A 7,517-nucleotide genomic window follows, 5' to 3' on the forward strand; every position below is an offset into this window, starting at 1 on the left:
GCCCCCCAAAAACTGACACAGTGAGAAAGTTATCATTCTTACTTAGACCTGTTTTGTAGAGAAGGAAACAGAGAGCTTAAGTAATCTGTCTCTGGTCACACAGCCCACAGGTGGCAGAGTCGGGACTTGAACCCAGGGCTGCCTGAAGTGAATGTTCCTCTTCTGAACACCTGGTCCTGGAAAAGAACAACGTGGTCCTTTGCGCTTGGGAAGTTTCCATGTTAGCTGGGAAGACACAGGGCATGAAACAGCAGAAATCATACAAGGAAGCACTTACTTCTTGGTGGTAGGAAGAAGCAAGCTCTAGGGGTGACTGCTTAGAGTGCTAGGGATCCTGCAGTAAACAAAACACAAAATTCCTAAGCTCAAGGAGTCTAGTGCGAGGACAGACCATAAACAAAACAATCAGGTATATGGTGTTTTGGAAGGTAAAGTTGCCAAGGTTAAAAACAAGGCAGAAAAGAGGAGAGAGGAATGTCAGGAGAGGGTAGGTGTGGTTCAGAGAAAGTGGTCAGGAAACGCTTCCCTGGGAAGGTGACTTTTGAACAAAGCCCTGATGGTGGCGGGGGAACCACTATGACACTACTGGCGAGAGAATGTTCCAGGCACAGAAAACAGCAAGTAGAAGGTTCCGGAGGAAGGAATGTGCCTGGCGTGTTCCAGACCATCAGAGAGGTAATAAGAGGTGAGAAATGCTGGGGAACAAATCTAAAGATCCCACAGGCCGTTGTGGGGTCTTTGGTCTTCTGAGCAAAGGGAGCACCCCCGGAGGTTCTGAGAAGGGGAGGGACATGTTCTGCCTTATTTTAGCTGGCTCCCTCTAGTGGCCATGTGGAGACTAGACTGCAGGGAACAGAGCTGGGAGCAGACACCTGGTGGGAGGTTGTCGCAGTGGTCCGGGAGAGACCACGCTGGCTTGGGGACAGACGGTTGGATCCTGGACACATTTGAAGATAGAACCAGCATGATTTGGTGTTACAGATCTGAGTGTGAAAGAACATCTCTACAGTGAACACGTTATTGACACTTATTTGCTTAATTTTTAAAATCAGTTCACTCTTACTCGGCCTTGTCATAAGGAATAATATCCATGGAGTCACAAATGTGCTAGGTATATTTATCGCTTTAAAGTAAATACATAAAATATGTTTGCGCATCCCCTAAAATTAGCCCCGGGACCACATGGATACTTGCAATGCTGGGGACACTGCTTTAACCGACTGCTAATCTCACCCACTTTCAGGCTTTTTTGCTTGTTTATTTGCTTGCATTTTTACTACTTTCTTGCAGAAAGGATGATTTTTTTCTCCTGTCTATAATTAGGTCCTGTCTATAATTAGGGGACCCATTACCATAGCTCCGATGCATTGAATGCTGGTTTTACTCTGGTCACTCCAGGCAACCTCTGCTCGAGCAGTACAGAGTGGTGGCTCTTCACCATTACTTTGTTAAGCCCAGCAGACCTGGGTTCAAATCCTGTTCAGCCACCTCTGAGCTGTGCGGCCTTGGGCAGCTTCCTTCGCCTCCTAGGATAACCCCTACCCCTACAACCAGGTGCTCTGCTCAGGCCCAGGTGATAGATTCCAGGTGGGGAGCCTGAGACGTAATCAGAAATAAAACTATTGGGAGACTGTTTTAAAGACTAAAATGCTCAGCACGGTGTCTGGCACCTAATAAGTGCTCAGTGAATGATAATAGCTGTGATTAGTGGGATGAGCATGGAGTCGGTCTTTACCAGGGTAAACCTGGGTAAACAGGGTTGTTAAAACTAGCCTCTGGGAGACTCAGCTTCCTCATCTATAAAGTGGACCTACCTGCCCGAGGTGGGAGTGAGAGGAGTTCAGTCCTGCCACACAGTAGGACTCAGCAGCCCACCGTGACAAGTGAGCTGGAGAAGGTCAGCTGTGTAAGGGAACGCAGAGAATCGTCCCTTTCCAGTGCTACGGATCACACCCCTTGGGCTGCACCGAATTCTCCACTTTCTAAGCAGAGGGGGCCGGGCTGGGGGTGCCTGGGGAGATTAGCTAGTACCAGGTGAGAACCTGGTACCCAAGATCACAGGGCCAATTGCAGGGACCCAGGAATCCAGCCAAGGTTTTTCTGACTCCCAGGGTTCCTTGCCCCTCTTCCCAGTGCTTACGGCATCTCAACCCAAGTGCACAGCGGATGTGGTGCAGGAAGTAAGAGGGCAGGCTCCAGGGTCAGACTGTGTGGGTTCTAATTCTGGTTCTGCCCCTTAGAGAGTGGCCTTGGTCACTTTGCCCACGCTCGCTGAATTTCAGCGCTCCCTCCGTAATAATCACACCTACCTCCTAGGGGCCATTGTGAGTATTGACTGAGAGTATTATGCAAAGCATTCAGAGCTGCTACTCTCATTAGGCTCCGTGTGGATGACACAGGAGAGAGGGCAGCGCCCTGCACATTATCAGCTTTCAGAAATACAGAAGGAAGGAAGGAAGGAAGGAAGGAAGGAAGGAAGGAAGGAAGGAAGGAAGGCAGGCAGGCAGGCAGGCATAATTGAGTGAAGTGCTGCAAGTCTCATGATTGTTACGAGGGCTGGAGGCAGTTGTGCAGAGGTCAGGGTGAGGACTGTGGATTTACCACAGGGCGGCTGCATCACCGCACCCATAGGTAACCCACGTCGTTCTCAGACTGGGCACCTGGGGGTGCTTCTTGAAGTCAAAGAGCTCATTTGACTCAAAGATGTTGGAGAAGGGGCATCTGGTGGGTCAGTTAGCGTCTGGCTCTCGATCTCAACTCAGGCCTTGATCTCAGAGTTGTGAATTCAAGCCCCATGCTGGGCTCAGCGCTGGGTGTGGAGCCTACTTAAACTTTTTGGAGAGGGATGCGTAGGTGGCTCAGTCGGTTGAGCGTCTGCCTTCAGCTCACTATGCCAGGATCAAGTCCTGTGTTGGGCTCCTTGCTCAGCAGGGAGCCTGCTTCTCCCTCTACCTGCCGCTCCCCTGCTTGTGCTCTCTCTCTGGCAAATAAATATAGAATCTTTAAAAAAATGTTAGGAGAAAGTTATTATTATATTGTAATGTATTCCACATTTAATATTAAAGCTAACCCAGATCTATCAAGGAATAGAATGCAAGATTCCCGTGAGCTTTTGACAGAGAAGGGAGACTTTCAAAGAATGGCACCATTATCAGCATCGGAGTACCGCCCCAGGCCTGACCCCGGGCCTCCTGGCCGAGGCTCACTCCCCAGCCTTCAGGGGAATACAGGGACCCTCACTGAAGAGCCAACACCCGGGGATATGGCTCATTTATACTTCAACAGGTTTCTACTGGACAAAGGCCAAAGGCATTTCGTGACGATACATACAGTTCTATAATGTCCCTCAGGGACTGGGAATTTATTCAAAGACATGTCTGCGTTCAGCCATTCCTCTACACCACCACGGCCAGAGAGAGCCACATGGTCCCAACTCATGTTCCCCTCCCACCACATGGACCCTCAACAAGAGAGGTCCTGCTCCACGGAACACCCCACAGTTCCCCTGTGTCCTGCTCTGTGACATCCAGTCTTCACACATGCTGATCCTTCTGCCTGGAATGCCCTTCCTTCTTCTCCTCTGAACAAATGTTTCCTCTGTTTTTCCCCAGTAAGAGGCCCTAAGCTATTTTCCTTGCACTGTCCTGGCATTTTTACATCCCTCCTTCCCGGGGCTGGGAAGGATTTGTCTGCATCTGAGAGCCCCTCAAGAGCTCAGCCTGAGCGCTCCTCTACCTCTCTACCCCTTGCCTGGCACCCAGGAGCTGCTAGAAATGGGGGAATGGGGATTTCAGTTTTGATAGATACGGCCAAATTGGCCTCCCCATAGAAGCTGTCCCGACTTCCCCTCCCTGTAGCACTGCCACGGCTGTTGACGCCGGGGCTCCACTTTCTACAGACAGCATACAGATGTGCTTGCTCATGACAGAAACGGTGTGTGCACAGTTTCGTCTGCATCACGTAAAGAGTGGGGAGTTACGCTCTACCACGTCACTTTATAAGAAAGCGATTGTGAACAACCTTAGCCCTCCTGGTAGAGGATCTAGTTAAATAAATGATGGAATATCATCCGACTGTTAAGAAGAGGCAGCCTTCGGGATGAAAGATCAAGACACCAAGGGACTGGCAACAATGCGGGCAGGATGCTACAATTTGTGTAAAGTTTGTTTCAAGTATCGTGTGCAGACACATACAAAGTCTTTGGGAAGACGCAGGATAAGCTGATCAGTGTGGCTGTCTGTGGGAGTGGGCGGCTGGGGGTGGAAGCCAGGTAAGACAGAGATTATTTTTCAACCCATAAATGTTTGGTTGTTTTGTTTACTTGCTTGTTTTAAGTCATTCATGAAATAGGTATTGCTTATGCATGGTACAAATTCCAAACAAGACCAAAGGTTCAGTCCAGAAGAAGCCTCCCTCTCTCCTGCCTCCAGTCCTCTTGGTTTGCCCTCTTTGGTACCTACTGAATCTTTGCACCATGGGCAGAATTACCTTCCCAAAAATAATTAAATCCAATATTTTTTAAAGATTTTATTTGACACAGAGAGAGAGAGAGAGAGAGAGAGAAATCCAGCAAGAGTAGGGGGAGAGACAGAGGGAGACGGCGAAGCAGGCTCCCTGCTGAGCAGGGAGCCCGATGCAGGACTTGATCCCAGGACCCTGGGATCATGACCTGACCCGAAGGCAGATGCCCAATCGTCTGAGCCACGCAGGTGCCCCTAAATCCAATTTTTTATTTTAAAAAAAAACTGAATTGGGGCGCCTGGGTTGCACAGTCAGTAAAGCGTCTGACTCTTGGTTTTGGCTTAGGTCGCGATCTCAGGGTGGTGAGACTGAGCCCAGAGTTGGGCTCCACATTCAGCTCAGAGTCTGCCTGAGTTTCTCTCTCCCTCTCCCTCTGCTCCTTCCCCTGCCCCACCCCAGCTCTGGGGTGCCTGCTCGCTCTCGCTCTCGCTCTCAAATAATCTTTTTTAAAAACGTGAATTATGAATATAGTAAACATTGGTTGAAGAAAGGAATAAATCAACAAAAGAATCATTGGTTGAAGGATTAAATACATGAAACAATTCTATAACCAAAGAGGGCCTGACCCAGTGACAGACAAAATGACAAACACAAGAAGAGATACAAGTAAGACCTGACCACCATTGGAGAGTAAGTCCTGTCTTATCTTGCCCTTGGTTTCCCGAATGTACATCTCTTCTTAGCCCGACCAGGACACGCCTGATGCTCTCGCTTCCTCCCCAGGGCTAGGCACCCAGCAGGTGCATGAGAAACATTTCTGGCCTCCATCCCCACTAGCACCAGCCATGCTCTGTTGGGGAAGGGGCTGAGGGACACCTTGGCCAGTGCCTGGCTTCCAGAGCCCAGGACCATGCGCAGGGCTGCACTGTGACTTCCATGGGCCCTGGACACTTCCATCTTCCTGGGCCCTTTTTTCCATTAAAAAAAAAAAAAAAAAAAAAAGTATATTTTAGAAGTGTACTGGTATAAAGACAAATGTAATCCAGGCTAGATTCCTTGTGATATATTTATTATTAGTCTTTTTTTTTCCTTCTGATTTCAGACAAAAATCAAAATGAAAACATTTCATCAGTCCCCTGAAATTATCATGGGGCCCTAGGCCCTGTGTCTGCTGTGCGTAAAGGATAAATTTGGCCCTGGACCAGTGCCCTGGGCATGGCTGGTGGTCAATAAGCAGGCCCTGCTTCCAGAGGCAGCCTGGCCAGGGAAAGCCACATGGGCCTTAGCCCTACTCCCGCCTCACCCACTGGGGCTCTGAACGCAATCACTAAGGTTTCCTGGGTTCAGTGCCCCCCCACCCCCGCTAACATGCAGTGCCGCCATGACAATTAGGTGCTTGATAATAGCCCGATATTATCGGTTGATTCATCCCCAGGATGGAGGGAGACCTGTGCAGGTGGGCATCAAGGACGCTGCCCACAGAAAGATAAAGACAGCTTAAAATTCCAAGTCAGGGCTCTCTGCTTAGGGGTTCTCAGCACTGACCACTCATTAGAATCACCTGGGAGCTTTAGAAACTACGGAAGCCTGGTCCCCACCCCAGAGCCATTAAATCAGAATCTCTGATGTGGGGCCAGAGATTGTTTTCTCTTTCAAGCTTCCCCAGGGGATGCTAACAGGGGGCAGGGCTGAGCATCCGTGGCAATGCCTGCGATGGAAGGAGTGAGCTGGGGAATGTTCTGTCTTGTCCAGTAGATGACTTCTCACTCTGACAACATCCAAGATCACCAACGTTCAGTGGCTGCTGGAGGCAGTGGGGCAAACGTCACTTTTCTTAAAGACGCCCTGCCCCCCATCTTGAGCATCTTCAGACTACAGCCAGCCGAGACTCCCACCCCACCCCCAGTGGGTGCCACTCCCAGCCCGAAACCTTGCTGGACAGACACACTGACAGAAAAAGACCAGAGCATGCCTCCCGCCTAACAGGAGGGGAATAGCTAAGAACCAAGGACTTTCCCAGCAAGCACTGAGTGGGTTTCCCCAAGGGTGGGCTGTGGGCCCCCTCCACCTGAAGGTCTGGGGCAGTCACCCCGCCCCCCTGGGCCCCTGAAGCAGAATCTCTGGGTTAGGTCAGAAGCTGCATTTTTTACAAGCTCGGGAGGGATACCCACCCACAGGAACATTTTTGAGTTAGTTCTACGTCTTGATTTGGGAGGGGGTCACACCGTGTACACATCTGTAAAAAATCATCAAGGTTGACGTGTAAGGTGAACCTGACAAAAATAAAAAACTGGGGTTCCTGGGAGGCTCAGTTGGTTAAGCATCCAACTCTTGGGTTTTGGCTCAGGTCATAATCTCAGGGGTCGTGAGATGGAGCCCTGTGTCAGGCTCCCCCCGGGCGGAGTCTGCTTGAGATTGTCTCTCTCTCTCTCTCTGCCCCAGCATCCCCTCCCCCGCTCGCTCTCTAATAAATAAAATCATAAATAAATAAATAAAAACAAAAACAAAAAAGAACCAGCCTACCATGTGTCTGGAGCTTTGGAAGAGGAATCAGGGGAAGCTGCCTGGAGGAGGAGCTCTTTGAGCTAAGCCTAGACATGGAGAGGAGCAGGGAACAGCGCAGAGGGAGTTGGGAGGCCCATGGGGAAGGGACTTTTGCCATAGCAGCAGGGGCAGCAGGTAGGAATGGAGACAGGGTTGGTTCTGGGGCCTTGTCAGGCAGCGGCCTCACCCCCACCCAGGCACAGGGTGTCCTCTGAGGCCCACAGGCTTCTGTGGTCAGCATAGGTAGCCCATGTAAACTCCCAACTTGCCTCCAAGTGCACCCAGGTCATTCTCCCCAACAAGACGGCATTGTTTGGGGTTCCAATGCAGGGCAAGAAAAACAGAGAGCCCAATTGTCCCTGTCATAATGGGTATATAATTTATAATAATGTCAGCTATTAAAGGATTTTTAGTAATTAACTGACAGTGGTGTGCTATTTCACTGCATTTTTGCCTGCCACAACGATCTTGAACTTTGCAAGACGGTTTTGAACTTGCTCAAAATAAGCCCC

The sequence above is a fragment of the Ursus americanus genome, chromosome 28 (assembly GCF_024610735.1).
Source record: "Ursus americanus isolate L20-20 chromosome 28, mUrsAme1.1.p, whole genome shotgun sequence".
Lineage (NCBI taxonomy): Eukaryota > Metazoa > Chordata > Mammalia > Carnivora > Ursidae > Ursus > Ursus americanus.